The sequence below is a fragment of the Phoca vitulina genome, unplaced genomic scaffold (assembly GCF_004348235.1).
Source record: "Phoca vitulina isolate PV1807 unplaced genomic scaffold, GSC_HSeal_1.0 scaffold2, whole genome shotgun sequence".
NCBI classification, from domain to species: domain Eukaryota; kingdom Metazoa; phylum Chordata; class Mammalia; order Carnivora; family Phocidae; genus Phoca; species Phoca vitulina.
Window position 1 is genome coordinate 14,090,406 of NW_022589705.1, and position 17,943 is coordinate 14,108,348.

General features: G+C 33.5%; 1 pseudogene; it reads right to left on the bottom strand.

Annotated features, from left to right (window-relative positions):
- Window positions 1–861: 861 nt before the first annotated feature.
- Window positions 862–1,626, bottom strand: LOC116639567 (annotated as a pseudogene).
- Window positions 1,627–17,943: the final 16,317 nt, after the last annotated feature.

The following is a 17,943-nucleotide window of genomic DNA, read 5'->3' on the forward strand; positions in this document are numbered from 1 at the left end:
TCAGGGTCATGGCACTGAGCCCCATATGGGGCTCGGCGCTCAGCACAGAGTTGGCTTGTGAATCTCTCCCTCTTCCTCTGCCCCTCTCTCTGCTTGCACTCTCATTCTCTCTCTAAAATAAAATAAAATCTTTAAAAAAAATAAATGACTATAGATTTGGATATGGATTCTGATATGGTTGCTTTTAAACTGTCCAATTTAAATTGTCCAATTAACTACAAAATTTGAAAAGTTAAGGCTTCAGGAAAAATTTCAATTTAACTTTACGTGATTTATTTCTTAGATTGCTGAAAATGATGGCATCCCAGAATCACGGATTTATCCATGGTTATAAAAGGAAGTTTTTGTTTTGGTAAATGTTAAAAAAATAAAAATAAAAAGGAAAGGAAAGAAAAGAAAAGAAAAGAAAACCATTGATGTATGTATTTTTATGTATATATACACACACACACACACACACACACACACACAAATCCAAATAAACAAAAAACACAAAACAGTCCTTAGGCATATAGGAGTTAAACACAAATTCTGATTGAGTAATGACTATGAAGATTTCCCCAAACATTTAGAAAAGGTGTTCTCTAATGCAGGAGAGTAATATACCATGGTCTCAAATATTCTTTTCTGATAAAGGGAAGCAACTAAAGAAAGTTTTTATTTGTTCAAAGTAACCAGTGTTATATATGCAAAAGACCGCAAAACTCCCCCAATACTACTTCAAAACGAACATACCAAACATGATTTTCATTAGAATATTTCTTCACACTAATTAGTAAAAAAGTAAGACCCAGATTTACAATATATAAATATGTATATTTATATATAAATATAAATACATATGAAAAGCAATGCAAACAATTATTGAGCTTCATCTTCTGTACAAGAATGCCAAGTTAGTCTCTCTTCATAAAAGGCAATTACAATTTGAGGACACTTCATATTTGCCTCTTTTGCCAGCACCAAGTCTGTCTCATCTGAATCTTTTCATTTTCATGAGACACATTAATTCTCCACTGTTATCTGTGGTGCCAATTACTCATTTAGGATCAAGACCTCTAACAAAGCCTCTTGGTTTATCAGCAGCATCTCTTTTCTTCTTTGATTTGCTATCATCAGATTCACTATCAGATAAAGATTGTCTTTTTGTACCGTATTTTTCTTTACCAGTTTTTTGAGAATTAGGAAATGCTTCGGGTCGCCTGGGTGGTACAGTAGTAGGTTGAACGTTTGACTCTTGGTTTCAGCCCAGGTCCTGGTCTCAGGGTGGTGAGATTGAGCCCCTCCATGGGCTCCAAGCTCAGTATGGAGTCTGCTTGAAATTCTTTTTCGTTTTCCGTCTGCCCCTCCTGCCTATGCTCTCTCTCTCTCTCAAATAAATAAATCTTAAAAAAAAAAAGGAAAGAAAAGAAATGTTTCAATTAACTCTGGACAATCTAAATTTTCTCCAGGTTCCCAAGTATTGTCATCATCTGTAAATCCCTTCCACTTCAGGAAATACTCCACCTTCCCATTCACTACATGTCAGTCTAGTACTGTTTCCACTACAAATTCTCCCTCTTCTATTTTTTACTCTTTCCATTGTTTCTTTCCCATTTTTTGCAATGTAGTTTTATTGGAGGCCATTTTTTATTGTAGACTTGAAGAACTATTATTCACCACTTCTGAACTGCTCCAGGTCCCAGGTCAGTGACGTCTCCAGTGCTGTGTTCCTCAAGCTCTAGCCACTTTCCACGGGTTAGTTAAAAATGTAAGTTCTCATAACCAGTGCTAGAATTTGTTTTTATTCTTCCTCAAACAAAAAATTATATCTCTTGATTCAATGTGTATTAAAAGCAAATGTACTTAGATTCTGCTTTTCTTACTCTTTTCACTTATTTAGTATTCAAATATCTTTCTTTAATATGCTTCTGAATAACAGGTTGAATATTTCAATTACCAGTATCTAATAATGTTGCATATTTCATTTTATATGGTCATACTAGACCAACATAGGTTGTTTGTTCTTCAAGAAATTCATAACCAAGTTTAACGATAAAGTAGATAAAATATAGCCTCATTTCCTTTTCATGTAAGTAGAATATGTGGAAAATTGTAATACCAAGCATGCATGGCGACAAGGTCCCTTCCTTTTCGTATTCTGGTTTCTGTAATGTCACAGTGGGTCCTATGTCCCACAAGTTATGATTTTCAGAAGTAAATACTAAAATGGGAATTTGGCATACAGAATATTTATGGCAAAGAAACAGTGTCGGGCAAAGGAAAAAGCTGAACTCTGATGCAGGCTCAACAAAGCCTTGATCAGTCATATAGAGGAGATCTGGAGCGTATATAGCTCATTGGAGAAGTCCCACATTGGGGCAAATAGCAAGGCCTTTGTGTTCTCACCTCAATTAGTCATTGGATGTGAGCTGCTCAGGTTAACATAACCTTTATATATGAGTCTCTGCAGACAAAATATATCCTGGTGGAGCTCAAAGCTAAAGGCTGTCTATTGACAGCTGGGGTAATAAGTTCTTTAAATGAAGATCTGGGCAGTGCATTTCCATGTCCATCACCATGTGTTGTTACAAGGGATATTCTAGGTGAAAAATTCTGCTTCAAGAATCAGTCAGTGTATGAGGACAGAATAGAATCTCAAGATAAGGGCAAAATCATAATTACGTAATGTCAATTTGGTCAACTGAATGGCTATACTTCCGGTTGTTCTTGCAGTAAATAATAATTTCATGGTATAGAATGCTAATGTCATAGTCAATTTTTTTCTCCTATAATTTCTTCAGAGTTTGCTTTACTCTATACTTTTATTTTGCATTTCAAATGGATATAATGTCAATTTGATTTTATTTTAGCAAACTTAATGTGCTTTAATACTTTATTTTGTTTTGCAATATTTTGCAATGATGACATGAATGAATATTAGTTATTCTAGTTCTTGAAGAGTCAGTTTTTCTTCCATCAATGAAATGAATTTCTGAATTCCTTGGTTTTATTTTTATTCCCTTCACTTGGTTTAGTAAGTACTCCAGTTGTCTTTATTTTATAGATTTTGGATATCCTCAAACTCTTCTCCATATTAATTTAGAAAAACATATTGGATTAAGATAGTCTCAATGATTAAAAATCATATTTATAGGAATAAAATGATCCAAATCAGAAATTGTTTAAACTTCTAAACTGAGCATGCTATCACTGATTGCTTTCTCATCTAAAGCATTTAATTTAGGAACTGGATTCAACCTCACCCCCTTATCACCCACCCTCTTATCAAACCTTCAATAGAACTTTATACCCAGCTAAAAATATCACTCGAAATTAAAGGCAAAGTAAAGATATTTATTCTCTCCTTCTCTCTCTCCCCCCACTCTCTCTCTCTCCCTCTCTCTCTCATACACACACACAGACACACACACACAACTAAAAGAATTAGTCACCAGTAGAGCAACACTTCCAAAATAGTACAAGAAGTTCTTCAGGCTGAATAAAAATGATTTCACATGGACTGAAGGAGGTATAAGAAGAATTAAGATCTATAAAAAGTTAAATAAATTAGTAAATATAAAATACATAAATATATTGCACATTTAAAGCAATAAATCTCAAATTTTAACATGCATCAACATCATATATAAGAAATCATCCACACTGCAACACTGTTAAAGTGACAGGATATAAACACAATATTATTATCAGTAGCATGCCCATTTGAATTGTGAAATTTATATATCTAAAGCCAAATTGGTAATTCTAATTATTAGCCTATCAATAATCCCACAAGTTAAAGATCTTTAGTTCAGTTGAATCAGTTTTATGGAGAGTTGGTATATTTAATTTGTGTTCCATAATCTCTTCAGAGACAACATAATTCGGTAAATCTACTTATGGTCCATATGTTTCTTTATATAAGATGCAAGAAATAACAGCATGAAAGCATCCAGGAAACATTATTAGTTGATGTTATTATTAGTGTGGCATAAAACATCAACTTTCAATACTTAAATAGCTGCCTATTAGGAACAATATTAATATTCAGCTTTACAAGTTATTTTTCACCATACTTATATTTATTCTCCCTGCTTACTTTCTTTGAAAATAGAATTCTAGGGGTGCCTGGGTGGCTCAGTCGTTAAGCGTCTGCCTTCAGCTCAGGTCATGATCCCAGGGTCCTGGGATCGAGCCCTGCATCGGGCTCCCTGCTCAGCAGGAAGCCTGCTTCTCCCTCTCCCACTCCCCCTGCTTGTGTTCCCTCTTTCGCTGTGTCTCTGTCAAATAAATAAATAAAATCTTAAAAAAAAAAAAAAAAGAAAGAAAATAGAATTCTACTTTCATTAAGACAGCATGCTTTATAATTTTCCTACCCCAGAAGTCTTTCAGTGATATTTAGGACACCAAATGTATGGAATGCATGTATATTAAGTATCATTAATCATTTTTACTTTTATAGATAGCAGTGAACACTAACATTTGAACAGATCTTTCATAATATGATTCTTTCTTGCAGTAAAGTCATTCTGGTACAGACCCACACAAAATCATTACATTCATTAAAAACAAACAACAACTAAAGATAGAACTGGTAGTATTTATCAAAACTTTAATTTTTGAAGGAATTTTAAATATATTACCCAATTTAATCATCCTACTCATACTATGATGTATTATTTTTCTAATTCTGTTGATGAAATAATTGAGCATTTAAATGTTACGTAAATTCTGTCGGAACTAGGAAGTAGGTATGAGCTTCCTATACTTCCTCAAATGAAAGAAATTATTAGTAAGTGAACTTCAGGGTCCTTGAAATTCCATGTTATATTTGTGGAATAATTTTCTAGAAATATAAAATTATATAATTACTTAGAAATACAAATAAAACAAAATGAAAGAAAATAAATGTTAGTTTTTTTGTATACAGTATTAAATTGTTTTCTTTTTCTTTTTTCAAGAGCAAAGGGCTTACAGAAAATAAAACATTTTACTTGAAAACATCAAAGTGCTTTCAAGAAAATGAATGTATAAGTTCTTATAGTGTTTTCTGTGATTAGTGGTTCCTGTCGACTTTCAATAAAGCCAAGCTGCAATACAGAACAGTGAGCCACTGACTGTGAAGTCACACCATCTTTTCTCTACGGAAAGCTCATAACTCGCAATACCTTTGGGTTTGTCTGTAAGTAGAGATATCACATAAAATTTCAGTGGCAATATTTGAGATAAAAATGAAAAGAGAAATAGTTTTGAAATTAACTTTAAAAATAGTTCCTGTTATGAATATTTTATGGAAAGCAGTTCCACCAATTAGCTCCTAGGTGTGCAGAGACCTGATAGCTGGATGCTGCCTGAGGCACATATGACATTAGAAAAATAAATCAGCTCTGAAGAATTCAGAGGACAGGTTCAAACATGAACATAGATTAAGTCACACAAAAATGAAAGGACTGAAGTATGGAGTTCTTTAAAAATTTGCAATGAGATTGTAAACTCAATTCTCAGTTGCTCAGTCTGTGTAATTGCTTGGATATACGCATATGAGAAGTCTTAGAGCCAGATGTTGATCTTTTATTCTCACCCTATGGATTCTCTCCTTTCTTTGCATTTATTACTGGTTCCTTCAAAGTAAATGTTCACTGGGGGTTAGAGGAGAGATGAAAACCAGGCACATAATTATGTTTGTGACTCTTGGTATCAGAGGATTTGGCAAATGACTGTTTCCTATTTGAATCTTCTCAGTAGTTCTTACTGGCTTTTGTACCAATAACTAGAGAACTGATTTTAAGTTAATCCAAAGAAGCATAATATAATCATGTATTTCAGATGCTTTATATAATTTGCATCATGTTTTAAAAACTACAAACCTAATGATGAGTTAGTCTAGGAGATCCATTTTCTTTTTCCCCCCCACCCAAACATTGCATTGGAAACAGAAGAGTTAGTGTTAAATATTAATATCTTATGTGGAATTTGTTTTGGTGTGTTAGAATTCCTATTCTCTGAAAATATGTAATTAACCCAGCTTTCCTTTCATTTACACCTTTTTATGTCAATACAAACTATCATTTAATATTCTTGGTAGTTTTCACACTGCTCACTCAGTTACATCATGTTGTGCAACTCACAGGAATATCATTCATCTATGATTTAATTTGAGTAACATTCTAAAGTGCAACCACAAAATATTATGTCTCTTTTTGTGAATATTATTGGAAAGGGGCATTAGAATAAATGGGGGGCTATAAGGAAGATGAAATCTTTTTTTTTTTACCATAAATATTTTTGAGATTCACTTGTTGACTCAGCAATTATTTACAAAACTCTAACATGTACAATTTAGCACATTAAGAGGTGGAGATACATTGAGAAAATCAGACACAGTTCCTACTCTCACAAAACCTGAAGTATAATGGAAGAAGGCATTAATTCAATAATCATATGAATATATAACTTCCTACTCTGATAACTGCTGAAGAGGAGAATCAGACAAATGTGAGATAGTATGACGTAAATTAATGCAATCTGATAAATAAAGCAAGGCTTTTATTTGATAAAATGGCACCAGAACTGAAAATCAGCCAAGTTAGTTAAGGGAGATATTCATATGAGGTTGCTTTTCACATACTTTGTACAAATGCCTTATGCAGGAGTGGGTTTGGAACAGTAAAAAAATAAAAAGATCACATGAATAAAACTTGGAAAACAAGTGAAACTAATGAGAAACAATATTCTAGAAGTAGATAGTCTAGCCAAGTAGGGGATAGCTCTGTATTAAAAATCTGGATCTTTAGTTTGTTTCTCGGATTCCATAGTCTCTCATGGTTCGTTTCCCCCTCCGATTATCCCCCCTTCATTTTTTCCTTCCTTCTCTCTTTTTTTAAATTTTTTTTTAAGATTTTATTTATTTATTTGGCAGAAAGAGAGAGAGAGAACACTAGCAGGGGAGTAGCAGGCGGAGGGGGAGGGAGAAGCAGGCTCTCCAATGAGCAGGGAGCCCGATGCGGGGCTCAAACCCAGGACCCTGGAATCATGACCTGAGCCGAAGGCAGACGCTTAACCAACTGAGCCACCCAGGCGCACCCCCTTCCTTCTCCTAATGTCCTCCATTCAATTCCTTATGTTCCACAAATAAGTGAAACCATATGATAATTGACTTTCTCTACTTGACTTATTTCACTTAGCATAATCTCCTCCAGTCCCATCCATGTTGATGTAAAAGTTGGGTATTCATCCTTTCTGATGGCTGAGTAATATTCCATTGTATATATGGACCACATCTTCTGTAACCATTCGTCTGTTGAAGGGCATTTTGGCTCTTTCCATAGTTTGGCTATTGCGGACATTGCTGCTATGAACTGCATGGAGCACTGGGTGCTATAAGAAAACAATGAATCATGGAACACTACATCAAAAACTAATGATGTACTGTATTGTGACTAACATAATAAAATTAAATTAAATTAAAAAAAAAATCTTGATCTTTACCTGAAGAGCAATGGGAACCAATTAAATGTTTTAAGCAGAAGTTTGAACACAGTTTAGAAAGACCAGTCTTTCTGGACCCTTCACCAAATTCTTCCTAAGCTTTCTTTTTTTATTATATGACAATATTGTATTTCCTTATGTGACAATTTGCTGCATGTATTTTTACTCATCATGAGTAAGATAAAATCTGCTAAGGTTATTCCTTATTCTTAATACCAGTTAAATTCCTTATTCTTAATACCCATTAAACTTTACATGTTCTTCAAAATGGTAGTGACAACTAGCTATGAAACATAGGGCACATTTTTTAGTTCTTTTAAATGTTTTAATCCATTTGGACTCCCTCCCATTGGTCCAGTCCGTATATCTAGTGCTCTTCTCCTAAACATCTCTACTCTTTTAAACAAATCTGTGTACTCCAAATTAGTTTTCCTCTCCTAAGTTAATGTACTTATTTATTGAAATCCTATTATTTCTGGCAGTTGCTGGCTCAATAACCATATGTTTTAACAGTGACCTTCAATCAGGTCAATATTCTAAATGGGTGACTCTCAATATTGAAGGAGACTTTAAAATGACTTACAATCCCTTCCTAGCCTACACGCAATTCTAACACAGTATTACAGGGAGAAATACCTCTTAACCCTTTCTCTATTTTCATTATCACACAGGGGTAATAAGAGATAATACTGACTGGACTATATTCTTTATGTGAATAGTGTAGATTCAGAAAAAAAATTTAAAGAATATATCCTTAAAAGAAAATAATTCACTTGGCATGAATTTTAGTTATCTGTATTTTATGAAATAGGAAATACTTTATATTACCATATAAAAAATTAACTCAAATAAAAAATTAACTTAAAATGGGTCAAAGACCTAAATACAAGACCTATAAAGACCTGAACTTTTAGAAGAAACATAGGACAAAAGCCTCATGGCACTGGATTTGATGATGATTTATTGGATAGGATACTAAATGCACTTCACTATGAACAAAAATGAGCTTCATGAAAATTTTAAAAATTTGTGCATCAAAAGACACTATCCACAGAGTAAAAAGGTAATCCACAGAATGGGAGAAAATACTTTCAAATCTTATATTTCATAAAGGATTAATATCCAGAATATAAGGAACTCATAAAACTCAAAAACAACAACAACCCAATCAAAAGACTTGAAGAGACATGTTTCCAAAGAAGGTATACAAATGGTCAATGAGCACATGAAAAGATTTTCAACAACACTAATAATTAAGGAAATGAAAATCAAAACTAAAATAACATACCACCTCACATCCATTAGTATTATTCCTATCAAGAAAATAGAGAAGAAGTATTGGCAAAGAGGTGGATAAATTGAAACCCTTGTGCACTGCTGGTGGGAATGTGAAATGGTATAGCCATTGTGGAAAAATAATACAGCAATTTATCAAAAAATTCAAAACAGAATTACCATATGATATAGCAATTCCACTTTGGTATATATACCCAAAAGAATTAAAAGGCAGGTATTGAAGAGATATTTATACTCCCATGTTCACAGCAGCATTATTCACAATAGCTACAGCATGGAAGCAACTCAAGTGTCCATAGATGAATGAATGCATAAGCAAGACGGGACATATATGTATACATTCCTCAGGGAAGGATCTAGATCAGCGATTCTCTAAGTGTGGCCCCTGGATCAGCAGTAGAAGTACCACCTGGAAACTCGTTATAAATTCAAATTTCTGAACCCCACTCCAAAGGGTACTGAGTTAGAAGCTCTGAGGATGTAGACCAGAAATCAGTGTTTTAACCAACCCCCTATGTCATTACTTTGCATGCTAAAGTTTAAGGATCACTGGTATGGGTATACCTATGTTTCCCTTTAGCAAACTTTATTTTTATTCTTTTAGCCTTGGATTTCATTGAAAGCATTATTTTTTTTTTTTTTTTTTCTTGCTGGGGGTCAGGGGGTAAGTTAAATTCTGTGAAATTAAATAATTTATGGTATACAGCATTTCCTAATAGTATAAATTATACTCTATTGAAATTTACATACATATTTTACTTTCTGAACATCAACTTGACTGCCTATTAACCAAAAATACTTCATCTATTTCTCTAGAACAAACTGTAAATATAAATCATGTGATGAACATTTTCTCCTATAAGTCTCTAACTTTGGAAGACATCAATGAATTTACAAAATCATTCTAAACTTAATTCACTTTTTTGAACTCTTTCTAGTGCAAAAATAATACGATCACTGCAAACTGACAAAAAATACATTATTAACATAAAAACATCTTCTTTGGTTAAATTTTTGTCATAATTCAATTTTCAATTTTCTTCTATACGTTATTCTCCACTATTTGTAGTTAAATTGTTCTTACTATTTTATCTCTGCATATGGATTTTATAAGGATAATTTCCATGGCAACGAGTACAGGTTTTCAGCAAACAATAGCTTTGAAGATGCAATTGCTTTGGGTTTGTGTTTTGGGTTATTCCATTAACCCTAAGAGACTTTCTTATTTAGTTTTTCTTGGAAGGACTTAATTTGAAGAACAAAAGTAAAGATCAGATGTAAACTAAAATAGATGCATCTTTCTCTCTGAGATATGCCTATGGAGGCATGCTTACATCCTGCGTTACAAAATGAATAATTTAAAACTAAATCAAACCAATTATTTCCAGATATGGTTGATATTTAAAGAATATTCTCTTCCCACTGGCAAATATGTATTTATTCACATTTTCCTTCACAATTACTTATGCCATTAATAAGGCCATTTTGTTTACTATAAAACAAGAAAATCAGACTATATTTACACTATAGTTGCTTTTGATAAAGATGTTCTATTTTTAAAATGTTTCCATTTTTATTCTTATCATATACAAATGTAATCTGATATTGTTATAGGTAATAATTCTTGTTTTTATTCTTTCAACATATGCATGTTAAGTTTTTCAATATGTGGCAGTTACTAAGAAAAACATTGAAAACAGAATAGTAAACAAGCAGACACCAGTTCTGATGTCATGAAGTTTAAAATCTAGAAGGAGGCATTTTATTATGCAGTATTACAATGTAATTTCACATCAGTGTACATCAGTGTGATTTTTGTCTTTTAATGTGAGTGCAGATAACTAAAGGAAATGGTAAGATTTGATAGCATTACAAACACTGAAGTAGCGTATATCCGTAAATTTGTTCAAGTTTTTTTTAAGTATTTTTATTTATTTATTTTTGAAAGAGAGAGCACGCACACGCTCACATGCACGAGTGGGGGTTGGGGGCAGAGAGAGGAGAGAAGCAGGCTCTCCTATGAGCAGGGAGCTGAATGCGGGACTTGATCCCAGAACCCTGGGATCATGACCTGAGCTGAAGGCAGACACTTAACCGACTGAGCCACTCAGGTGCCCTAAATCTGTTCAAGTTTAGACAGTGTTTCACAGACTTCATAAGGGAAATATGCATCATATATGACCAGCATATAAAATGTTGCCTTAGTTGAGAGAACCACTTTGAACAACATAAAAGTAATAACTCTTTCAAATATTCCCACATTTCTGTGCCTTTTATTCTACATATTCTTGATAACATGTTGCAGGTCTAGACTACAGCCTTTAGATCTTCTTCTCTGTATTTTCTAGACTATTTTATCAGTAGCAGTAATCTTTCCAGATACTTGGTTGATGGACTGAACCTGTGGTCCATTTCCTTGATTTCTTTAGAAATCATAGCACTTATGTAGGGTGGAGTAAAATAATTTTAATTATTTTAAAATTTATTCCTGAAAAATCTCCACTTTTGTGTTCTGATTAGCAAATCAATGACTTTTTATTTTTTCAAATATTTTTTATTTATTTATTTGACAAAGAGAGAGAGAGCACAAGCAGGGGCAGTGGCAGGCAGAGGGGGAGGGAGAAGCAGGTTCCCCGCTGAGCAGGGAGCCAGACTCGGGGCTGATCCCAGGACCCTGGGATCATGACCTGAGCCAAAGGCAGTTGCTTAACCAACTGAGCCACCCAGGCGCCCCTCAATGACTTTTTAAAAATGATTCTTGAACTTGAAAGAACAAAGCTACTAAAACCACTAACATAAACAAGGTTACTTAACACATTGAATGCTTAATTATATCCTTGGAAGCCCTTTAAAATCCTAATTTTAATAGTCAAATATACCACTGCATATGTATACAAACCCATAAAGAAAAAATCATGAAATGCTAACATAAAAACATTACATAACTTTTGTCTTATCCCTAATGGTTTAGAAATTAATTACCCAGAGTAGACATGAATTCATTTTGTTTAACTGTTTTGGAATCTAAACAAACAGTGTGAGATTAAACTATGACAATTACTTTAATCATATGATTTTTGAAACCCTAGCAAGACCCAGATTTTAAAATATGAATTAAATACAGGTAGAAATTACCATTTAAAAAACAGAGGCGCCTGGGTGGCTCAGTCAGTTAAAGGTCTGCCTTCAGATCAGGTCATGATCTCAGAGTCCTAGGATCAAGCCCAGTTTTGGGCTCCCTGCTCAGTGGGGAGTCTGCTTCTCCTTCTCCCTCTGTGCCCTCCCCTCACCCCTGCTCATGATCTCTCTCAAATAAATAAATAAAATTTTTAAAAAGAAATTAAAATGTTCAACCTTAATTGTCATAGAGGAAATGCAAAATATTATTATAATAAATACAATTTTGCATTCACTATGTTGGTGAAATTTACAGTTTCATAGTACCAAAAACTGGCTAATAAAAGACAATGGGAGATGGTAATATACTGATATTTGAAAGTAGAAATTTCTAGAAACATTGGGAAAAAAATAGGCAGTATCTTGAAAAATTGAGCATTATCTTGAAAAGTTGAATATGTACAGTCTCTGACCCACTTATCTCATATTTATGTAAATTCAACAGAGACGTTCATAATCACACACCAAAAAAATTTAAAGCTATTCATGTTAAAAGTGTTTGTAATAGCAGACACCTAGAAACCAACCAAATGCCTATTTGTACAAGAACGGATAAATTTTATAAGCAGACTAAGGATCTTTCATGGAACAGTAGAAAGTAACCATTTGTCTTCTGGCACTTGGTACAAAAGAGGCATCATAACAATTTATAGTAGTAATATAATAAATTGATATTTTAGAGTGTCTTGGTGAATATGATATTGGAAATAGGAGTATTTAATGCAATGATTGCAATCATTCAGGTGAAAGATGAAAGCCTATCAAAATAGGACTAAAGAAAAAAATAGTGACAGTGGATATGTTAAAGAAGGAAAATTTATAGAAATTTGTAGTAGATGGTTGTGAGGAAAATAAAAAAAATGGTTATAACTCTTAGATGTTTGAATTATGTGATCATATGCTGTACTTCTAATTACAGTCTCTTACACAGAAGAAAGAATTCTAGATAGGCATTTGTGATTGTAAATTTAGATAAATTGGTATACAAATTTACTGATGAAATGAATACCCAATTTACAGATGAGTAATTCACAATTTAATACTGGCTATCAATCAATTCCCATCGGGTTACTGACTAGAATTTATATCAGGGAAATGCAAATAACCGAGGGAGGTTTAAGTAATTTGTTTATTCAGCTACTTTGACCATCCTTCTTAACCTGCTTTATGCTTCTAGACTCTGGAGAGTGATTTAAATGGGGGCATGTTCACTTTCTTCACAGTTTATGTAATATTCAGTTAAAAAAAGGATGATGTTGAATGTATTCACTAGTTTATTCCTGGAATAAGTGTTCAAAGTTGAGAAATGGCTAGAGATAGACAAAAGGTATACAATGACTGCTTTACATGACTGTTTATACATATCGCCAGTGTTTTCCTTTTTATAAATATTAGAGATTCCTGACATCCAAAAGCTACTGAATCTCTGAACTGGAAATTTATTTTAGTGATTTTTTCCCCATTCTACCTTTGACCTGGAACTTAAAATTATACTGTGAAAATTTTGTACAATTGGATTCACTGGTTAATTCTACCAAACACTGTAGGAAGAAATTTTACTAATCCTCTATAATCATCCCTTTCAGAGGACAGAAGTAGAGGGAATACTTCCTAACTCATTCTTCAAGGTCACCATTACCCAATACAAAAACAGACAAATTACAAGAAAAGAAAAATACAGACCAATATATCTCATGAACATATATGCAAAAATCCTCAACAAAATATTAGTGAATTGAATCCAAAAAAGTATTTAAAAATTATATACAATCAGGTAGGATTTATTCTAGGTATGTGATATGGGTTCAACATTCAAAAATCAATTAATGTAATACATCACATCAAAGAACAAGAAAAGTCACACAATCATATCAATAAACACAGAAAAAACATTTGACAAACTCCATCACCCATTTATAATAAAAACTCAGATAACTAGTAATAGAGGGGAACCTTTCTCAACTTGATAAAAACTATCTGTAAAAAACCTACAGCTAACATCATTCTTAATGGTAAAAAACTCGAAGCTTTCCTACTAAGATCTGGTACAAAGCAAGGATGTCCCCTCTCACCACTGCTTTTCAACATCATACTGGAAGTCCTTGCTAATGCAATAAAAAAAGAAAAGAAAACAAATGTATACAGAGTGGGAAGAAAGCCATAACACTGTCTTTGTTCACAGATGACATGATTGTCTACACAGAAAATCCAAATGAATCAACAAAAATACCTTCAGGAACTAATAAATGATTATAGCAAGATCAATTGATTTCCTATATATCAACAATGAACAAGTGGATTTGAAAAGAAAAACACAATACTATTTACACTAACACACCCCAAAAATGAAATATTTAGATATGTCTAAAAATATGCATAAGAACTATATGAAGAAAACTGCAAAAGTCTGATGAACAAAATAAAAAAGAATTAAATGGAAAAATATTCCAGGCCATGGATAGGAAGACTGAATATTGTAAAGATGTCAATTCTTCCCAACTTGATCTATGGATTGTATGCAATCTAAATCAAAATCCCAGCAAGTTACTTTATGGATATGGACAAATTAATTCTGAAGTTTAAGTGGAGAGATAAAGATTCTTAACAGCCAACACAATACTGAAGAACAAAGTTGGAGGACTGATGCTACCGGACTTCAAGACTTACTATAACCCTAGTAATCAAGACAGTGTGGTATTAGCAAAAAAATATACAAATAGATAAATGGAACAGTATAGCAGCCCAGATACAGACCCACATAAATATAGTCAGCTGATCTTTGACAAAGGAGCAAAGCCAACACAAAGTGCAAAGATAGTCTTTTCTATAAATGGTACTGGAACGACTGGACATCTGCATGAAAAAACATGAATCTAGACACAGATCATATACCATTTGCAAAAATTAACTCAAAATGATCACAGACCTTACTATATATAATGTGAAATTATAAAACGCCTAGAAGATACCATAAGAGAAAATCTAGATGACCTTGGATATGGTAAAACCTTTTTAGATACAATACCAAAACCATGATCCATGAAAGAAATAATCGATAAGCTAGACATCATTAAAATTAAAAACTTCTGCTCTGTGAAAGACAACATCAACAGAATTCAAAGACAAGCTACAACCTGGGAGAAAATATTTGCAAAAGACATCTGATTTCTGTATTTATTAAAAAAATACATACAAATACTTCTTAAAACTCAATAACAGGAAAACAACAACCTGATTAATAATTGGGACAAAGATCTTAGGAGATATTTTGCCAAAGAAGATTCAAAGATGGCAAATAAGCATAAGAGAAGATGCTCAACATCATGTTACCAGGGAAATGAAAATTAAAACAATGAGATGCCACTACACACCTGTTAGAATGGCTAAAATCGAGAACATTGACTGCCAAATGCTGGCAAGGATGAGAAGAAATAAGAATTCTCATATACTGCTGGTGGAAATGAAAAATGGTACATCCATTTTGTAAAACAATCTGATGGTTTGACAAAACTAAACATACTCTTACCATGTTATCCAGCAATAATGCTCCTTGGTATTTATCCAAAGGAGTTGGAAACTTACGTCTATACAAAAACCTGATATCTATAAAACATGCTGATGTTTATCAAAATTGATGTGTAAAGCAGCTTTATCCATAATGCCAAAACATGGAAGCAGTCAAGATACCCTTCAGTAGATAAATGGATTAATGAACTGTGTTACCATGCAGAAAATAAAATACTGTTCAGAGTTAAAAGAAATCAGTTATCAAGCCATGAAAAGACATGGAGAAATCTTAAATGCATATTACTAAGTGAAAGAAGCAAATCTGAGAAGGCTACATACTTTATGATTCTAATGATACGACATTCTGGAAAACACACAACTATGCAGGCAATAAAAAGATCAGCAATGGGTTGTCAGAAGTGGTGGGGGTAGAAATAAACAGGCAGAGCATAGGGGATTTTCAGGGCATTGAAAATACTATATATGATAAGATAATGATGAATATATGTCATCATACATTGTCCAAATTCATAGAATGTACAAGAGTGAACCTTTAGGTAAACTTTAAATTCAGGGTGATAATGATGTATCACTGTAGGTTCACCAATTGTGATAAATGTACCATACTAGTGAGTGATACTGATAAGGGGGGAGGCTATGCACGTGTGGGCAGGGAGTATATGGGAAATCTCTGCACCCTCCTCTTGATTTTTTTGTAAACCTAAAACTCTTATTAAAAAAATAAAGCATTTAAAATTTTTTATAAAGGGATGTCTTTATATGATTCTATCAAACTGAATATAAAACAGTACTGGTAAATATACCAAGTAACTCTCTGAAAAATAAGCAAAAAAACATGCTTTTTGAAGGCATAGACAGGACAATTCTAAAATATCAGAGAAATCTTTACCATCATATATACTATACCATATACATTATACTTCATATATATATATATAGAATGAAAGAAAAATGAATGTGGTTTCCTGTTTCCCAGATTTAAGTAGACAGTTCCTCTATGGGGCTAAAAGAAGAAACTGTCCTGTAAGTTTCTTACACATGCTATTTCTAAATGCTCATCAGCAAGCTCTTCCTAACCTCATACCAAGAGAGGCTACGTGGAAAACTGTTCCACAATTTCCCTCAAATACTATTAACAACTCCGTATCAATAAGGCAGTGGATATACATTAATTGTAATCTGCTGTGCCCTCACACCAGCACCCTATAGGACTATGCCTGCATCTCTCTAGAAATATTCTTTCTCTTGGATTTTGTAATACCATAAAATGCCATTTCAATTTTTCCTATTATTTCTTTAGCCATTCCTTCTTAGTATTTTGTCAGCTCCTCCTATCAATATATTCCTTATTAGAGGCTTTCTGGGATTTATACTTGCTCTTTTATTTTATTTTTTTTCTTTTCAATCTGAATCTACTCTCATTGACTCAATTATAATCTATATGAAAAAGCCATCATATTTATATCTCCAGCTAATATTGATCCAGGGCCTGGACATATAACTCTCATTAACATCCACCTTTAATGTCTCATAGGCATTTCCTATTTAACACCATTTTCCCCTCCAAACATAGTATTCTTTCTGTGCTGCCTAAATCAGGAAATTATATCATGGTTTACCCAATTCCCTTAATCCCAAACCTGGAATTATTCTTGATTCTTTCTCTCCTTTCCTATCAATTTTACAAATCCAGTATTTTCTATTCCACATAACTCACTGAAACCCATCCACTATATTGTTCCTCACTGTGTAGTGACCATCATTTCTCCTGTGGATTACTGTAATATTCTCTTAATTGATCTTTCACATCAACTCTTGTTCTTGATGATTTATCCTTCAGCTATGATCACCTTTATCAAATATAAGTCTGGTTCTAATGTATAAAACAATTCAGTGACTTCCTGTTGATATTTGAACAGATCCAAAATCCAGCCAACAATGCTTTGCCAGGTTTACTTTCTGCCTGCCTCTCTTGATTCCTTTTACAGTTCTATCTCCTTGGCTGTGATGGGAAGTTTTATGTGCCAACATGGTGACTGGCCAAGTCAGGGAGACTCAGGTATCTGGTAAAACTGTATTTATGGATGTGTCTGTGAGGGTGTTTCTGGAAACAATTAGCATTTGATTTGGTAGACTGAGTGAATGTCTCCTCATTCAATCCATTAGAGGACCAGTAGAGAACAAAAAGGAGAAATTTCTTTTTCTTCTTGAACAGGGATGGCCATCTTTTCCTGCCCTTGGACATTAGAGCTCCTGATTCTTGGGCCTTCATACTCTGGCACATACACCATGGGCTCTCAGGCCTTCAGACTCAGATTGAATTTTACTACTGGCTTTCCTTATTTTCTAGCATGCAGACGGCAGACTGGGGGACTTCACTGCCACCCAAACCGTGTGTATCCTATTGGTACTATTTCTCTGGAGAATGCTGACAAATTCAATACATTAGCTATAGTGACCCACCTTCATTCA